Source organism: Sus scrofa, chromosome 13, assembly GCF_054392235.1.
Source record: "Sus scrofa isolate SSC_HxYL_T2T_F1_AM1 chromosome 13, Sscrofa_HxYL_maternal_Yorkshire_Landrace_v2.0, whole genome shotgun sequence".
NCBI classification, from domain to species: Eukaryota; Metazoa; Chordata; class Mammalia; order Artiodactyla; family Suidae; genus Sus; species Sus scrofa.
In genome coordinates, this window is record NC_139395.1 from 55,780,343 (window position 1) to 55,799,039 (window position 18,697).

At 36.2% G+C, this 18,697-nt stretch overlaps 1 long non-coding RNA gene across 1 annotated transcript in view; it reads left to right on the plus strand.

Moving 5' to 3' along the window:
• Positions 1 to 17,772, plus strand: part of LOC102158698 (uncharacterized) — a 192,496-nt gene extending 174,724 nt beyond the window's left edge. The window contains exon 3 of the long non-coding RNA XR_014823432.1: positions 9,011 to 17,772. This is a non-coding gene — a long non-coding RNA (uncharacterized LOC102158698). The remainder of the gene's footprint in view (positions 1 to 9,010) is intronic.
• The last annotated feature ends 925 nt before the right edge of the window (positions 17,773 to 18,697 follow it).

Sequence of the window (18,697 nt, forward strand, 5' to 3'; positions counted from 1 at the left end):
TCATTTTCTCCTTTTATGTCTATTAGTATTTGTTTCATGTATTGAGTTTAATGTACTTATCTTGAATTGATCATTTTATCATTAAATAGTGGTCCTTCTTTATCTTTATTTATTGCCTTTGTTTTAATGTCTATATTTTCTGATATGACTATTGTGATTCCTTCTTTCATGTCATTTCCATTCACATGAAATATTTTTTTCCAACCCCTCACTTTCAATTTGTATGTGTCCTTTGCCCTAAGTTGGGTCTTTTGTAGGTAGCATATTGTAGGCAACTGTCTTTTACTCAGGCTGCCACTCTGTGTCTTTTGATTGGAGAATTCAGTCCATTGACTTTTAAGGTAATTATTGATAAATATGTATATGTTGCCTTTTTAAACCTTGTTTTCCAGTTGATTATATGTTTATCCTTTGTTCATTTAATTTTTTTTTTGGTGGAGGACTTACTTTTACTTTATGCTTTTGCCTTTTCTTTTTGGTTTTTGTATTACTTGTTTTTGACTTGTGATTGCCCTGCTTTTCAGGTATGTTATCCTCTTCCTATATCTCTTTACTTTAAACTGATAGTCATGTAGGCTCAAACACAAGTAAGCAAAGACTCTAGATTTTCTTACTCTCTTTCCCCATATTTCGTGATTTTTGATGTCCACTTTTACATCCTCATGTTTATCCTTTTGCTGATCCTTGTGTTTATTATCACTTTCAAATAGTTTTTTTAAGATCTGTATACTGCTATGTAAATGATTACTTTCCAGTGTGATTTCCTCTATCCTATATCTTTTTACTTCTTTTCTTTTTAGAGAACTTTCAATATATCTTTTTTAAAATGATTTTTATTTTTTCCATTATAGCTAGTTTACCATGTTCTGTCCATTTTCTAGTCTACAACAAGGTGACCCAATCAAACATACATGTATACATTCTTTTTTCTCATATTATCATGCTCCATCATAAGTGACTTAGATGTAGTTCCCAGTGATACACAGCAGGATCTCATTGCTAATCCAGTCCAAAGGCAATAGTTTGTATCTGTTAACCCCAATTTACCAGTCCACCCCATTCCCTCCTCCTTGGAAACCACAAGTCTATTTTCCAAGTCCATGATTTTCTTTTCTGTGGAAAGGTTCATTTGTGCCATGTATTAGATTACAGATATAAGTGATATCATATGGTGTTTGTCTTTCTCTTTCTGACTTAACTTCACTCAGGATGAGAGTTTCTAGTATGAGAGTCTCTAGTTCCATCCAGGTTTCTGCAAATGGCATTATTTTGTTCTTTTCTATGGCTGAGTAGTATTCCATTGTGTATATATACTAGATCTTCTTAATCCATTCATCTGTTGATGGACATTTATGTTGTTTTCATGTCTTGGCTATTGTGAATAGTGCTGTAATGAACGTGCAGGTGCATGTGTCTTTTTCAAGGGACAGTTTTATCCAGATATATGCCCAAGAGTAGGATTGCTGGGTCATATGGTACTTCTATGTATAGTTTTCTGAGGTACCTCCATACTGTTTTCCATAGTGGTTGTACATTCCCAATAGTGCAGGAGGGTTCCCTTTTCTCTACATTGTCTCCAGAATTTTGTATTTGTAGATGGCTATTCTGATTGGTGTGAGGTGGTACCTCATAGAAGTTTTCAGTTGCATTTCTCTAATAATCAGGGATGTTGAGCATTTTTTCATGTGCTTGTTGGCCATCTGTATATCTTCCTTGGAGAAATGTCTATTCATGTCTTTTGCCTATTTTTCTGTTGGGTTGTTGGCTTTTTTGCTGTTGAGATGTATAAGTTGTTTGTATATTTTAGAGATTAAGCCCTTGTCAGTTGCATCCTTTGAAACAATTTTCTCTCATTCTGTAAGTTGTCTTTTTGGTTTTTTTAATGTTTTCCTTTGCTATGCAAAAGCTTGTCCATTTGATTAGGTCCCATTGGTTTACTTTTGCTCTTGTTTCTGTTGCTTTAGGAGACTGACCTGAGAAAATATTCATGAGGTTGATATCAGAGAGTATTTTGCGTATGTTCTCTTCCAGGAATTTGATGGTGTCTTGTCTTATATTTGTCTTTAAGCCATTTTGAGTTTATTTTCGTGCATGGTGTGAGGGTGTGTTCTAGTTTCATTGCTTTGCATGCAGCTGTCCAGGTTTCCCAGCAATCCTTGCTGAAAAGACTGTCTTTTTCCCATTTTATGTTCTTGCCTCCTTTGTCAAATATTAACTGACCATAGATGTCTGAGTTTATTTCTGGTTCTCTATTCTGTTCTATTGGTCTGTCTGTCTGTTTTGGTACCAGTACCACCCCGTCTTGATGACTGTGGCTTTGTAATATTGCCTGAAGTCTGGGAGAGTTATGCCTCCTGCTTGGATTTTGTTCCTCAGGATTGCTTTGGCAATTCTGGGTCTTTTGTGGTTCCATATAAATGTTTGGATTGTTTGTTCTAGTTCTGTGAAAAATGTCATGGGTAATTTGCTAGGGATTGCATTGAATCTGTAGATTTCTTTGGGTAGTATGGCCATTTTTACAATATGAATTTTTCCAACCCAGGAGCATGGAATATCTTTCCATGTATTTGAATTCTTTTTAATTTCCTTAATTAATGTGTTATAGTGCTCAGCATACAAGTCTTTCACCTCCTTGGTCAGGTTTATTCCCAGGCATTTGGCTTTTTGTGTGCAATTTTAAAAGGTATTGTATTTTTGTATTCCTTTAATAATATTTCACTGTTAGTATACAGAAATGTGACTGATTTCTGGATGTTAATCATATCCTGCTACTTTGCTGAATTTGTTGATCAGTTCAAGGAGTTTTGGGGTTGAGTCCTCAGGGTTTTCTATATATAGTATCATGTCCTCTGCATACAGTGACAGTTTTACCTCTTCTCTTCCAATTTGGATGCCTTTTATTTCTTTTGTTTGTCTGATTGCTAGTGGCTAGGACTTCCAATCCTATGTTGAATAACAGTGGTGAGAGTTGGCATCCTTGTCTTGTTCCAGATTTTAGTGGGAAGACTTTCCACTTTTCTCCCTTGAGTATTATATTTGCTGTGAGTTTGTCATAAATGGCTTTGATTATGTTAAGGTATGTTCCCTCTAAACCCACTTTGGTAAGAGTTTTGATCATGAAGGGATGTTGGACTTTGTCAAATGCTTTTTCTGCATCTATTGAGATGATCATGTGATTTTTGACTTTTCTTTTGTTAATGTGGTTTATGATGTTGATCAATTTACGTGTGTTGAACCATCCTTGTGAACCGGGGATGACTCACACTTGGTCATGGTTGCATGATCTTTTTTACATGTTATTTGATTGGTAGACTAAAATTTTGTTGTGAATTTTTGCATCTATATTCATCAAAGATATTGGTCGATAGTTTTCTTTTTTGGTTGTATCTTTGTCTAGTTTTGGTGTTAGGGTGATAGTGGCATCACAGAATGTCTTTGGGGATGTTCCTCCTTCTTCAACCTTTTGGAAATGTTTAAGGAGGATGGGTATAAGTTCCTCTTTGTATGTTTAGTAGAATTCTGTGACACCATCTGGTGTTGGACTTTTATTTGTAGGGAGTGTTTTTATGACATATTCAATATCATTTCTAGTGATCAGTCTGTTCAGTTGATCTATTTCTTCTTGATTCAGTTTTGGCAGGCTGTAGGTCTCTAGAAAGGTGTCCATTTCTTCTACGTTGTCAAATTTGTTGGCGTACAATTGTTTATATTATTCTCTTATGGTTTTTTGTATTTCTGCACTATCTGTTGTGATTCCTTCTTTTTCATTTCTTACTTTGTTTATTTGGGTTTTTTCTCTCCTCTTCTTGGTGAGTCTAGCCAGAAGTTTGTCAATTTTGTTTACCTTTTCAAAGAACCAGCTCTTGGTTTTATTGATTTTTTTTATTGTTTTTTTTTTGAATCTGTATTGTATTGATTTCCTCTCTGATCTTTATGATTTCCTTTCTTCAGCTGACTTTAGGTTTTGTTTATTCTTCTTTTTCTAATTCATTTACGTGGTGGGTTAAGTTGTGAATTTGAGATTTTTCTTCTTTTTTTGTGGAAGGCCTGTATTTCTATGAATTTCCTTCTACAAACTGCTTTTGAGTCATCACATAGATTTTGAGTGGTTCTGTCTTCATTATCATTTATATTGAGATGTTTTTTAATTTCATTTTTGATCAATATCTCTTTTAGGATCAGTTTGTATTGCTGTATTCTTTTCTTTTTGTTTGAGAAATTCTTTATTTCTCCTATTTTAAATGATAATCTTGCTGGGTAGGGTATTCTAGGTTGCACATCTTTCCCTTTTAGAACTTTGAGTATATCTTGCCACTCTTCTGGTCTGTAGCCTTTCTTTAGAGAAACTAGCTGATAGCCTTATGAGTGTTTCCTTGTACTTAACTATTTGTTTTTCTCATCCTGCCTTTAGAATCTTCTCCTTATCTTTAACTTCTGCCATTTTTTTATAATATGTCTTGGTATATATCTGTTTGGGTTCAACTTGTTTGGAACCCTCTGTGCTTCCTGTATTTGGATATCTGTTTCTTTCTTTAGATTTGGAAAGTTTTCAGCCATAATTTCTTCAAATATATTTTCAATCCCCTTTTCTTTTTCTTCTCCTTCTGGAATCCGTAACATGTATAGATTGGCATGCTTTATATTATTTCATAGATATCTTATAAGCTTTTATTTGTTTTCAATTTGGCTTTCTGTCTGCTGTCCTGATTGGGTGATTTCCATCATTATATCTTCCAAGTCATTTATTCATTCCTCTGCATTATTCATTCTGCTGTTCACTGCCTTTAACTCAGCTTGCATCTCTGCAAATGAATTTTCTAATTTTTCTTGGCTACTCCAAATAGTTTCTAGTTCCTTTTTAAAGTATTATGTATTACTGCTGATATCCATTCTTAATTCCTTCAGTATTTTCATTATCTCCTTTTTGAACTTGGTGTCTGTTAGACTGCAGAGGTCTGTTTCATTGTTTGCTCCTTCAGGGGAGCCTCCTATTCTTTTAATTTAGGACTATTCCTGTGCTTCTCTATTTACTTATATTTTTCTTACTCTTTGAGTTTGTGGAAACAATTATCTATTGTTGGCTCTAAGGCTTTTTATATGCAGGAGTGTCCCTGTATAGGTGGGAGAGAGTAGTATTTTTTTTTTTTTCCATCTGGGCTGCTTTTGGTTTGGATGCTTTCTCTCTCCTCAATGTGTGCAGATTGTTATCCCCTTGATAGAAGGTGTGAAGGTATATGGCCTGTGCATACTTCCAGGGAGGTGGGGACAAAGGATGGTGGATATAGGCAGCACCTGATTACCAGGCCCTTGGCAGTGGGTGGGGACCCATGGGGAGGTGTGTGCATCAGGCTGCTTCTGGTTGCAGGGCCCTTGGCAGTGACAGTGACTCTCAGGAAGGTGGTGGAAATGCCCAGTTCCCTTGGCAGCAGCAGCAACGTGTATATGTTTCTAGGTAGTGGGAGCAATAGGCAGCATTTTGTTGCTGGGCCCTCCATGGTGGCTACCCCTGAGTGACTGGGCCTGCAGGCATTTTCTGTTCACAGGACTCTCAGTGGTGGTGGGCTGCACCCCTTGCTGGAGTCCTGAGATGGCTGGGAAGGTTTGCACCTGCCCCCATAGTCTGTTCAAGAGACACCCTGATGCTTGGGAGCTCGCATGTGCACAGAGAAACAATTTCCTATGGTGGTCCAACCCCTTTCCCTTTTGCACTTCACAACAATGGCATTTTACTTCTCTGGTGGGCCCAGGCCTCCTCCTGCACATCCTTAGCTGTGGTGCACTGCTTTCTCAGCCCCTCCAGCTTTTTCCATTCAGTCAACCCTAGACCTCTCCCTGGAACTCACCTCCAAATCTCAGGTCTCACCACCCAGCCCCAACTGGGATATTTAAGGCTGTGGTGCATACTCTGATACCAGTTTTCTATGCAGCTCTCTGCTTTGCCCTCTTCAGATTGGCTGCTGCACTTTTCTCTGAGGCTATGAGACTCTCCTTCTATTCTGATTGATCTTCCTGTCAGTTAGGTGGCCTCCCAGGGTGTGGAATCCTTCCTGTCACAGCTCCCTCTTAGAAGTGCTGGTCTTGTCCTGAATCCTTTTTATTCCTCTCTCTTTCTCTCTCTCATTCTGATCCCTGGACCCTTGGCAGTGGCAGTGATCCTCAGGGAGATGCAGGCAGTGCCAGTTATGTGGAGAGTTTCTTGCCCTCCCTCCTGAGTGGTCTCTGGACCCCAAGTTTTCCCTAAGTTTGTGAGGCTGCAGTAAATTCTGTTGAGCTCTACAGACTTTTAGACAGTATTTTCTCTTTAGTTTTTCCTGTCTCTCAGCTGTTCCTTGAAAATTTACAGATATGTCAAAGGTAAAAGTGATGACAGATATCAGTTCACCTCCCTGGGTTTATTTTCTTTGTAAGATCCTGGACTTTCAAATCCTCACTGTTTTGGTAGTTGTCTGATCCCTTCAGATAAATGTGTTTTGTTTGTTTGTTTTAATTCTACCCAGTTTTCATTGTGTTTTATGACATTAAGATTCATTTAAAATAAACTAGTCTGCCATTTTTGAGAAGAGAGATCAATATCACTTGGATTTATGTTGTTTTTACTTCTGTTTTCTCATATTTTTATTTATCTTTGATAGTAAAGAAAACTGAACCATACAGAGATTTTGCTTCAAGCCAAAGTCCTAGTTAATGACAAATGAGATTAGAATCCAGATTTCCTGACTACTGGTAATGAATGTAGGGCTTTTACCTTTTATAGAAATACTACAGTAATATTGGTCACAATATTCTTCTGATATTGAATATTCTGTTTAGAAGTGTTGACTTCTACTGTAGCTTACAGCATAACTACTTGGAACTGTCTCTGTTTAGAAGGATTTTTTTCCATCAGTTTACATGTGGAAGAATGTAAGCTTTGTTAACTGTAGTGTGCCTAGATTAACAGCATAAGTATATCCTAAAATATAGAGATTTTTAATGTTTCAAATGCATAAGAGAAATATACTATTTGAAGGATCCCTGCAGTGAATGCTTTTATGAATTAGGAGTAATTCTAGAAATGTAAGTTATATTCCTTGCATTTATCTGTTTTATAAATTTGGCTTTTAGTGTTTCCTTAAAGTTGGTTGTATTTGATGTCGACTTTTCCATCCTTAAAATGCCTTCCTGTTTATAAGATATTGTTACTTCATTTCCAGAACTTAATTGAAGCTGATGGTACTGTAAGGGACAGCAAATGTCAAAATTCACTAGAGCAAATTGCTCTGAGTGTCTTTTATAAGTAAAGGAACATATAAAATCAATGAATCTGTCATAGCAGAATTAAATTATCTTGAGACTGTTTTCTTCAAATATATGATTCATCTGAACATTTTAATGTTTATTTCAAGAGAGGCATTTAAATTATAACTCTGTCCTCAACAGGGTGCTACAATGGTCAGGAACATTAGCTTGCCTGGCCCTGATGCAGAGGTAAAGTGGTTTTCTGGGGAGGCAAGTGTTCTGGGATACTTCTTGACTTTCTTAAGAAGGCAATAACTCTCCCCTCCTGCATCCACTTGACTAGACAATTCATCTTTTCAGGCTTCTGGAATTCCCTTTAGTCTAGGTCTTAAGCTCAGTTACTTAACTATACTCACACTTAAGAATGTCTAAAGGATCTTTGCTCCATCCATTTATCAAGATCAATGGCTTGCAGTCTTTTTCCTGAGACATGGGTAGAGGAAAGCATTCATGGTGCAACATGCTTGTGTTCCTGAGGCTGATCACTTTGTGTGTCTATTGCAGAACTATGAGGTATCTTGAGGTGCTGGTTGAATTCCACTCTTCTCTGCCACTCACCTGCAACCATCCAGTGTACTGATGACACTAGCATTAAAATTGTTGTACCTAAACTTTTACCATTTAAAAAACATTTTTTTATTGCTATTTCCCCAATACAATTTTTTTTTTACTGTATAGCATGGTGACCCAGTTACACATACATGTATACATTCTTTTTTCTCACATTATCATGCGCCATCATAAATGATCTCTAAAATATACAAGAAACTTATACAACTTAACAGCAAGAAAAGCCAAAAACCCAATTGAAAAATGGGCAAAAGACTTTTTACCATTTTATACTTGGATGATTCTGGTCCTGCAGGCCTACACTGATTTGGCCTTTTATCAAATAAGTTTTACTGAATTATTCTTTGGTGTTGTACTATAAGCCTATGTTGAGGAATGTTAAAGGAACAACCATGGGAAATTCACTATGTAGTCTAGGGATATTCAATCATTATTAACAATTAAATTACCCAAAGTTGACATAAGTCATATTTAAAAGATAGCTAATAAATATTTAAAACTCATTACTTCCCAATTATGTGACTACATTTTATGATTATCTCTGTTCTTGAGGCTATTTACCTATTGTATTTGTATGAAGGAAATACTATATTTAATGTGCTGTTGCATATCTCTTCCCAACCCCAAGTTCAGAAATGGCATCGTGTTGGTAGCTTGAATTTGTCTATAATTGGAGTATTTACACCATAGTGCCTCAAATGAGTGCCCGCTTGCCGAAACCAGTAGTTAAACATCTAGCAGCTGGTTACCGGGTGCTGATGAGGAGGTGGTATTATAGTACGGATATCTGTGGGTGAGAGTTCTCTTAGGTCTTGGAGCAAGTAAAGATTGCTTCTCTTCAGACATATGTTTATTTTTATTTTTAGAACTCTGCGGTTATTGTTAGTAGTCATGTTCCTTCTAAGTAACTCAGCCAAGCTTCCAGCACCTTTTCAAAAAAGAAACATGTGTTTCAGGACTCATCTTGTTTTCCTACTGTTGTTTTTATTTAGTCTTTCTTCTTCCCTCCTTCTGTCTTCCTTTATACCTCTCTCTTGCCTTTTTTTCTTTCACTTTCCCCTTTCTTTTGTTCTATGTTGTACATCCTTTTGTTCTATATTATTGCATATATGGATTTATTTTGGCTCTCTCTAGACTTTTTTTTTTTTTTTTGTCTTTTTAGGTCTGCACCCATGCTATATAGAAGTTCCCAGGCTAGGGATCAAATCGAACTACAGCTGCCAGCCCACACCACAGCCATAGTAATCTGGGATGCTTTATGCTTCAAGCCATAGGAATGGAGCTACTGCTGCCACCTACACCACAGCACATGGATCATTATATTGTGCACCAAGACCTAACATTGGTTAATTATACTTCAATGAACAAACAAATCCATAGAAAAAGAGACAGATTTGTGGGTATCAAAGGTGAGAGGGCTGGGACATTGTGGGGAGGAGAAATTGGATGAAGGTGGTCAAAAGGTATAAACTTCCAGTTGTATAATAAGTACTAGGGATGTAGTGGGATTAGTATAATAAACACTACCATATGAAAGTCAAGAAACTAAATCCTAAGATTTTGCTTCAGAGGGAAAATTTTTTTCTTTTATTTTCTGTCTATATGAAATGATAGATGCTCACTAAACTTCCTGTGGTAATCATTTCATGATGTATATAAGTCAAATTACTGTGCTGTACACCTTAAACTTACACAGTGCTGTATTTAATTATATTTCAATAAAACTAGAAGGAAAAAAGAGTATGTGGTTATTAAGGCTTCCTGCTTAATATATGGGCTTTATCTTAGTATAGTGTTTCTTCAGCCTTCTTCCTCCTCTAACATGAAAAAACACTTATAAAATTAAAATGCAATTTTTAAATGATTTTTATTTTTTCCATTATAGTTCGTTTACAGTGTTGTCAATTTTCTACTGTACAGCAAAGTGACCAGTCATACACATATATATGTGTGTATATATACATATATTCTTTTTCTCACAAAAAGTTAAAATATAATTTAGTTCTGCATATAGGTTTTATTCACTAAAAGCCCACAAAAAAATCTTGGAAAAGGGAATTTATTTATCATATTTACTACATGGACATATGTATTTGTTATTTTATGTATATATATATGTCTGTCTCCCCTGTTCTGGATAGAATGTAAGTTCCAAGAAGGCAGAATGTATCTGAAGTATCCAGAACTATATCTCGCATATCAAAGGCTTTCCATGAGTACTTTAAATGAATGAATAAATGAACAATTCACAAATTTTCTAATAATCATTTTTAATGAATACATTTGGTTTTTAGTGATGATATTATACATACACACATATTTAAGAACTTTCATTTTTACTTATCACTTCCATTTAGTCTCTGTTTCTCAAGATTATAGTTTTTCAATTAAATATTCATTACTAATGACATCTTTTCATTTGTTCTCTATAGAAATATGGTCACACATCATAAAGAGGAGCAATATGGCATTTTCTACCCAGGTGGAAAAAGCAATTATCCTGAACTAAGCCTAACATTTAATACCTCTGTATCTCTCTGATGGTCCTCATGAATCATGCACTATAATCCATTTGCTTTACTTGTTCTTATATTGGGAAAGGAGGGGGAAGTAACATATGGAGTGCCTACTATGTGATAAGTGTCTACCATGTATTTAATTATGTTTATTTCATTAACCCCCACAACAATCCAGTGAAGAGGATACTGTTTGTATCTACCTTTTAATAGCCCATGTAATTGGAGTTCAAAAGGAGGACATAACTTCCCCACTTCACAGCTTCCAGTGGCGGGCCTGCCTCTGAGGCCACAGTGTACTCAGCTCCAGGTCATGCTCACTGCCTCCCATCCATTGCCTCTGCCTCACCCTCATCTTTCTCTAGTTCCCCTTACACACTGCTTTTATTCTTTTAATCAGTTGATGAAGGACTGTTCCCAGTTATTGGACAGGAATGCGAAGCTAAGCACTTTGGTGTTCAGTGAGTGGTTTTTGTCACTGAGGATTTTGAGCAGAGGACTGGTTTTCCAGGGGACAGAAAGGAGGATGTATTATAGGCACAGAGAGCTAGAGGCACATGGGGCAGATGATAGGTGCCTGGTTGGTAAAATAACAGCCCCCCAAATGTCCATGTCCTCATCCCTAGAACCTGTGAATATGTTACCCTACATGGCAAAGGGTCTTTGCAGATGTGATTCATGGTAAGGACCTTGAGCACAGGAGAGAGTATACAGGTTTAGCCAGGTAGGCACAGTCTGATCACCTGAATCCTTAAAAGCAGACAACTTTCATGGCTTTGGTCAGAGGGAGAGGTGACTGCAGAGTAATGATTAGAGAGTTGTAATGTTGCTGCCTTTGAAGATGAAGGAAGGGAGCCAGGTGACAAAGTATGTGGGCAGCCCCTGGAAATTGGAACAGGCAAGGTAAGAAATTCCTCCCTCGAGTCCTCAGAAAGGAATGCATCCCTGCTGACACCTTGATTTGTCCAGTAAATGTCAAAATGAATTGCAAGATAGTAATTTGTATTTTTTTGAATCCACTAAACATGTGGTAGTTTGTTACAGCAATTATAAAAAACTCGTACAAGGAGAGAATTAGGCTGTAGTAGGGTGGTAGGGCTTTCACACTTCTGCTTAGAAATCTTTAGCAACCCCATTTCCTACCACTTTAAATCTCACCTGTCTTACCAAATTATTCAGGTTGTGTGTGGCTGACCCATGTTGCATTTCTAAGTGGTGGCTCCTCCTTGCTCAGCTCTGGTCAGGCCCCATGAACCAACCATGCTCAGTTTCCTATTCGCACACGGTATTCTCTTCCATCTCATTTTTGATTACTTCTGCACTCTTGGATCCCTGTCTTTTCTGATCAGCTCTAGCATTGATGTCCAGGACACACAATTAACCCTCCATTATATCTATGTATTTTGTCTTTACAAAGTTTTCTTAGTTTTTAACATATTATAGTCTATTTTGTATTGATTGCTATTTTTTTAAAAGCCAAATTGTATTCTATGATCTGTTAGAAATTGTGACTTAGTGAAAAGATCACATAGAGTTCTGACTTAGCAATTTTCTAGCTGTGTAACTTTCGCAAGATACTTAACCTCTCCAAACCTCAGTTTTCTTATGTGCAAAATGGAAGTGATAATATCTACCTCACAGGATTTTTGTAAGTATTAAAACATTCTAAAACCATTAGTTCCTATATTTCTGGAGAGCAGACACAGCATCTTATTCTTCCTCATGCTGTCAACACCCACCACAGTGTTTAGACACATAGTAGGCTCACAGGCTAACTTCAACATGTCAAATTTTGCATCATATTATAGATTTTTCCATCATGTCTCCACTTGTCCACCTGTCATGAACCTTTCATACAGCACTATATAATGACTGTCTTAAAAGTCTTAGCTTATTGTATCATCTGCTTAACTTCTGACCATCCTCTAAATTAATTTTACAAAATGTTTGCTGAGTCTGACCTCTTCCAGATAAATCTCCCCCACCTATCTGTGGCTAGTACTCATACATTCTCTTCAAGTGACTCATTTTACATCATTTCATAATCACAGCATTCTAACTCCACAAAGCTAGCCTGCTATTTCTTGATGCTATCTTTAGCTTTTATTTGATATGGGTACCACTTCGAGTTTATTGTGCATGGATCCAGGTGTTTCTGTGATAGCAAGGTGTTTTATAATATATGAGTACTTTCACTGCCTGCATTCTCAAGATTTGGGGATGCAGGTTATCTACTCTGGAAACCTTTGCTTTTCATGGTTCTCAGTTTCATCTCTATTTCAAGAAACATTAACCCTTGGTTACTCTCTTTGGCTACATTTTCCAGTTTTAAATGTGTTTCTTCCACTGCGCTGAGAAGCCAGTGAGCAGAGGCTTTCATTTTTTTCAGGAAGTCTCTGTTCTTCCCTCTTCTCTGATTACCTTCTGTCAAATACAGATGTTTGTTGATGAACTTTGCTTCATACCATTGTACTGTGATAAATTTTTATGCTAGCAGTACAGTGTCTGATATCTACTCAGCTTGAACTTGTTGGAAGAATTTATAGGCAAGATGATTTATTGCTAAAAATTGAATCTCAAATGTGTCTTAGGAAACTTTTTTTGGTGTAGGTTTTAGAAGAGATCTTTTCAGCCTTCATTGATTTCCTGTGGCTTGGGTGATTTTTGTAAAGAGTTTCAGACTAACACCTATTTTTGGAAATCAGCATTCATAATCTTTGATATTATTTTTAGCTCTACAATGACTAATAATTTTTATTCTCTGTATATGGTCAGCATAGTGGTTCTTAAGTGGTGTTCCTGGGAAATCGTATATAGCAGACGCCTTACAGGAATGTTCCCAAATTGGTCAATGTGTAAAATTTATTTTTGCTAACATTGGGTCATACTGTTTTGCTTTTAGGGTGTTGTCTGTCAGATGAATCATTTACTTGAGCAGACCAGGTAATGTACTCTATACTGGGATACAGCTTGTGGCAAAAATGCATTTAGAAGTGTAAGATAATGTCAACCTAGTGCCAAAGAAAGAGTTCCCATTTACTGAATCAGTAATCCCTAGCCTCGTTAATTCTAAGGTACTGTGGTCAAGGCAGAAAAGAGTTCTGCAAGGTGACCAAGGGTGATAAGATAACCATGGATGCTTTTATAGAGATGTAAAACATGGTTATACTGTTATAATTAATGCTTTGTAAATATTGCTGACTTTTATAATGTTGCTTTGAGTCTTTTGATGCCTTCAAATACATAGACAAAAAAAAAAAAGGACAGTATGTGATGACACGCTCTGAACATACTAAGCTCTAATATGAGCACATCTATAGGGAAGGAAGGCTTACTATGCTCTACATTTTCATTCAGGTTAGGGAGGGAGTAGAATTTTGCATTTTCAATTACTTTTCAGGAACCGGTGTTCTGATTACCCTTTCACTTTTTGAAAATAAGTGGCAATATACCTATAGTTATTTACAAGACTGGGACTGAGACTTTCTTAGGCATTTTCATAATTGCTTTCCGACTCCACCAGGCTTTGGGTTTCCCTTTATTGAAACCTCCAGAGCTACTGCACTTGTGACAGAATACAATTCGTTTTCAGATTTTATTGAGGGCCAGGATTTCAGATTCATTTATTCAATAAATATTAAGGGAAGTATTCATCACATTCAAAGCCCCATAGGAAAGCTCCAAGAAAGTAAAGGTAATAAAGCACCAGATACCCATATTAATATTAAAAAAATGAAGCATCAAAGGCCTTTACAATTTTCTTTTTAACCTAATGTTCATCTCATTCAGAGTGACCAAGCTCCATCAGGGAAACAAAAGTTTCATGTTTAAAAATCTCTTGGATTTGTCACTTTAAAAAAGTCTGCAAGTGCCGTCGTTGCTATGAACCTTCTCTCTAGATGAGGAGACCAGGAAACCTTTTGAAAATTATCCCCAAGGAACTAAAGAATGTTGACTAGACTTTCATTAGTTTTATATTTTGACCAGAAGGGCGCACTGTTGTATCTTATTTATTGCTTGGGTTGGGGTGGGTGGAAAAGAAAACAACAATGTTCTTTAGGATTTAATTTATATATCCTTGTAATTTGCTTTTTATTTTGCATATTATTAACATTCCAGTTTCAATTCTTGTCTTCCTGGGTTCTTTTCAGTCCTTTCTTGGTACCAGTAAGCCAACAGATGGCTCACAGGGGAGAATGGTACTAGCTGCTAAAAGCCTGACTCAGCAATATTGCTTTACCTTTTCTGATTTCCTCTCTTCTGAGAGAGGAATTTATCACCTCTCTTACAGATGGAACAGGTTTGGCAGTAGATGCCTCCAGATGCTAAGCTCTGGAATGTTCCCAACCTTAACATCTGGGGTTCAGGTGACTCATTCCCAGTTTTCTTTCCTGGGCTAAGGTTGTTGTTGTGTGGGTTAATACCACCTGGCTCTGATGAGGAAGACATAGTCATCTTCTCCATGTTACTTAGGTCCCTCAAAGTCTGTTAATAGTAGATTTTCATAGAAAAATGTGTCATACCTCCTAACTAGATCTTTTTAAAAACACAGATAAACAGCATAATAATAACAAAAAATCCTTTATTCTGAGAGGATATTGCTAATGAATCATTTTAGGTAGAACACACAAGAAAGTAGCAGGGCATACATGAAACATTTTTCTGAAACTTCTTTGGAGATAAAATTTTTGGTCATAGTTGCATAGATACAGAAATACTTGTCTGATGTCAGATTTCTCAGGCATGGAATTGGCATGGAAGGCAGCTGGCAGTATATTTCTAGTCCCTTGTTAACAACATTATCTCATAGTTCTTCCAAGAATTTTTCCAAGTCTTCACTATTATAATTTTTAACTAATAACATCTGAAAATGTAAAGGAATTGCCTCTTAAATAAGTACAAAGAAAATGATAGTATCAAGCCACAGGGATAATGTATCAATGGCCTACCCTAATCTTACCTATCAAATGTAGAGAAAAAGATTAGAGGAAAATATACCTAAATGAACAATATGGGTGCCTTTGGGTGGTAGGATTGTGGGAGGTTTCCTTCTGCTTTTTGACACTTCTGTAGTTATAAATATGAAAATATGTTAAATTTATAATTAAAAAAGAGAAAGAAAAAATAACTTTTCCTATATAAAGCAAAATAGTCAAAGCAAGTTAATAGGACACTTCCCAACCTCTCTTGTTACAAATACCAGATTTTAATATTTAAAGGCAAAAGTTTCAAAACGTAAATGGTCATATGTATTTATGGATTTAACATTTAAAAGTCAGTTTAAACTCAACAGTGTCCAGTTTCTATGGGTTACTTTGCTCTGTGCATGTGGATGTTGATTTGATACCTGAAGTTACCATGTTCACAGTGGCCTCTATCTCTGTTCAGTGTTCTGCAACCACAGCTAAAAGGCTGACACCTATGGGACTATAATTCAATACCATGGCTGATGTCACTTTTTTTCCCCTTTTAGAAACTTTTTGCCTACTCTTGGACTAAATTAACCCAATCAACTGATGATCTCACATCATTTAAGAACAACTCATGTAACTGAAAATATTTGGCTCTGTTGATAATCACCAGAGTCTCTTTAACACGCTTGATTCTGTTTGTTTCTATTATTTCAATTTTTAAGGCAAGCACAGGAGGTTTGAGTCTCTGCAGCTAGACAAGAATGATAACCCCCGCTGTTAGGATGGTTGCTACCAAGTAGATGATAGAAGTTTGATTACCATGTATGTGGAACAATTAACTAGGTTTTTCTCATCTGGGATTAGGGTGAAGGGAGTGAGTGAGGCACATTTGTCTCAGTCTAGTCCCCACCCTGTGGATAACTGAGAAAAATTAACCTGTGAGCATTTTTTTCCCCGTGAAAATATGATTCTAGTTAATAAATTGTGCTTGTATTTAAATACCACAGATGGAAGAACTAACTCATCTTGTAATAACAACTAATTCATCTAACCTGGAAGCTGACTTTTACAACATTTGGCAATTCAGGACACAGCCAGTTAAGTGTGACCTAAATCATGTATTTTGCTCTGTAGGAGGTACCTCTCATTCTGTGTTTAGGGTATTTGGCAAGTGGATCTATATACATAGTTTGGGTATCCATAAAACTTTTATATGTGTGGATGGGTCAGTGATTGGTGTTCATGCTGAGCTGACAATATAACCATGGAATTTGAGGCAAAGGAGTAAAAATTCAAAATGATGGAAAGTACATTTAATGCATCATATTTTTCTATGTTACTACATTGTACTTCATGTGGAGCTCTAATATACCATTAATATACATGTATTTAAGTAGAAAGTAATTATACATAGCCAAAGTTTTCACCATTTTTTCTTATAATAAATATGAGGAATATTTACCATCAAAGTCAGTAAAACACTATGGTGGCATATTTTTCTATCTCTTGGTTGGAGGTGAGGGTGGAATGGGCATATCACACTCTCTGGTGGGATATATTTGGGTTAAAAAAAAGCATACCCTTCATCATCCTCAGTTGAAAGTTCTGAGAATTGAGCATCATGGTACCTAATCAATAATATATAATTTTTTAACATGCCTAGTTTATCCTTACTATATCCAAGCCAGGAGGAGCTGTACTTTTCCTGTTTATTTTCTACTTTATTTCACAAGGGCTGAGAGATGATAATCATAGTCATCTTTTTAACCTTGTAGCTTTACCTCCTAACTTTGCACACAGTTGATATTTGATGAATATTTTAGAAATTATATGAGATATGTAAATTAGAAGTTTACCAGAATAAAGAAAAATATTTTGAATTTCAAAGACTTTTGAGGCATGAATTCAAATCCGAATCAATAGATGTGTGGTTGAGAGATTGTATGATGAGTTTGAGGCTGGTGCTATAGGGCAGACTGTGATACAGCAGATTGTGTGCAAGAGCTGTCCTGGTTGGCTTCACACACTAACTACTGGAGATGGGAACATCATCAGAAAACAAGTTAGAAAAATGCTCCCATAGATGGATATCCAGAAGTCAGCCATTCCATGTTATTGTCTCTGTGATGTGTTTTGTCCCAAGTATTTTTAAAGTGCATTTTCTTTAGACCACATATATTTTGATCTTTTTTCCTTTTAAACCATTCTGATACTCTTTCCCTTTAAATTTGAGTGTTTCATCAATTAATGTCATGTAATTTCTGAAGTAATTGGGATTGGTCTATGATTTCATTGTTTTCAAATTGTCCATTGTATTTTTTGGTAAATCTCTTCCTATGTTAATGACTTTTTGTGAGAATGTAATTTCCTATTGACTTTTTAAAAATTGAAGTATAGATGATGTACAATATTATATTAGTTTCAGGTATACAATGCAGTGATTCAGCATTTAAATACAGTGTAAAATGATCATTACAATAAATCTAACAATCTGTTATCATACGAAATTATTAACATACTATTGACTATATTCCCTATGCCATATATTATCTCCTCATGACATTTAATTTGTGACTTGTTTGTACCTTTTTTTTTCTTTTTTCTTTTTTGTCTTTTTTTTTGCTATTTCTTGGGCCGCTCCCATGGCATATGGAGGTTCCCAGGCTAGGGGTCTAATCGGAGCTGTAGCCACCAGCCTACGCCAGAGCCACAGCAATGCGGGATCCGAGCCGCATCTGCAACCTACACCACAGCTCTCGGCAACGCGGATCGTTAACCCACTGAGCAAGGGTAGGGACCGAACCTGCAACATCATGGTTCCCAGTCAGATTCGTTAACCACTGCGCCACGATGGGAACTCCTGTTTGTACCTTTTAATTCCCATTTCCTATTTTGACTAACCTCCTACCTCCTTTATCACTGCCAACCATCAGTTTGTTCTCTTTATCTATGAGTCTGTTTCTGTTTTGTTTTGTTTTTGTTTTTTAGATTTTACATATAAGTAAAATCATATGGTATTTATATTTCTCTCTCTAACTTAATTCACTTAGCCATAACACCCTCTAAATACATTCATGTTTCTGCAAATGGCGAGATTTTGTTCTTTTTTATGGTTGATATTCCATTTTGTATATAAACTACATCTTTATCCATTCATCCATCTATGGATACTTCATTTGTTTCCATATCTTGGCTATTGTAAATAATGCTTCAATGAACATAGGGGTGCATGTATCTTTTCAAATTAGTGCTTTTATTTTCTTTGCATAAATACCCAGAAATGGAATTTCTGGTACACATAGTAGTTCTATTTTTAATTGTTTGAGGCTTCTTCATATTGTTTCCATAGCAGCTGCACCAATTTACATTCCCACCAACAATGTATGAAAGTTCTCTTTTTTCCACATCCTCGACAACACT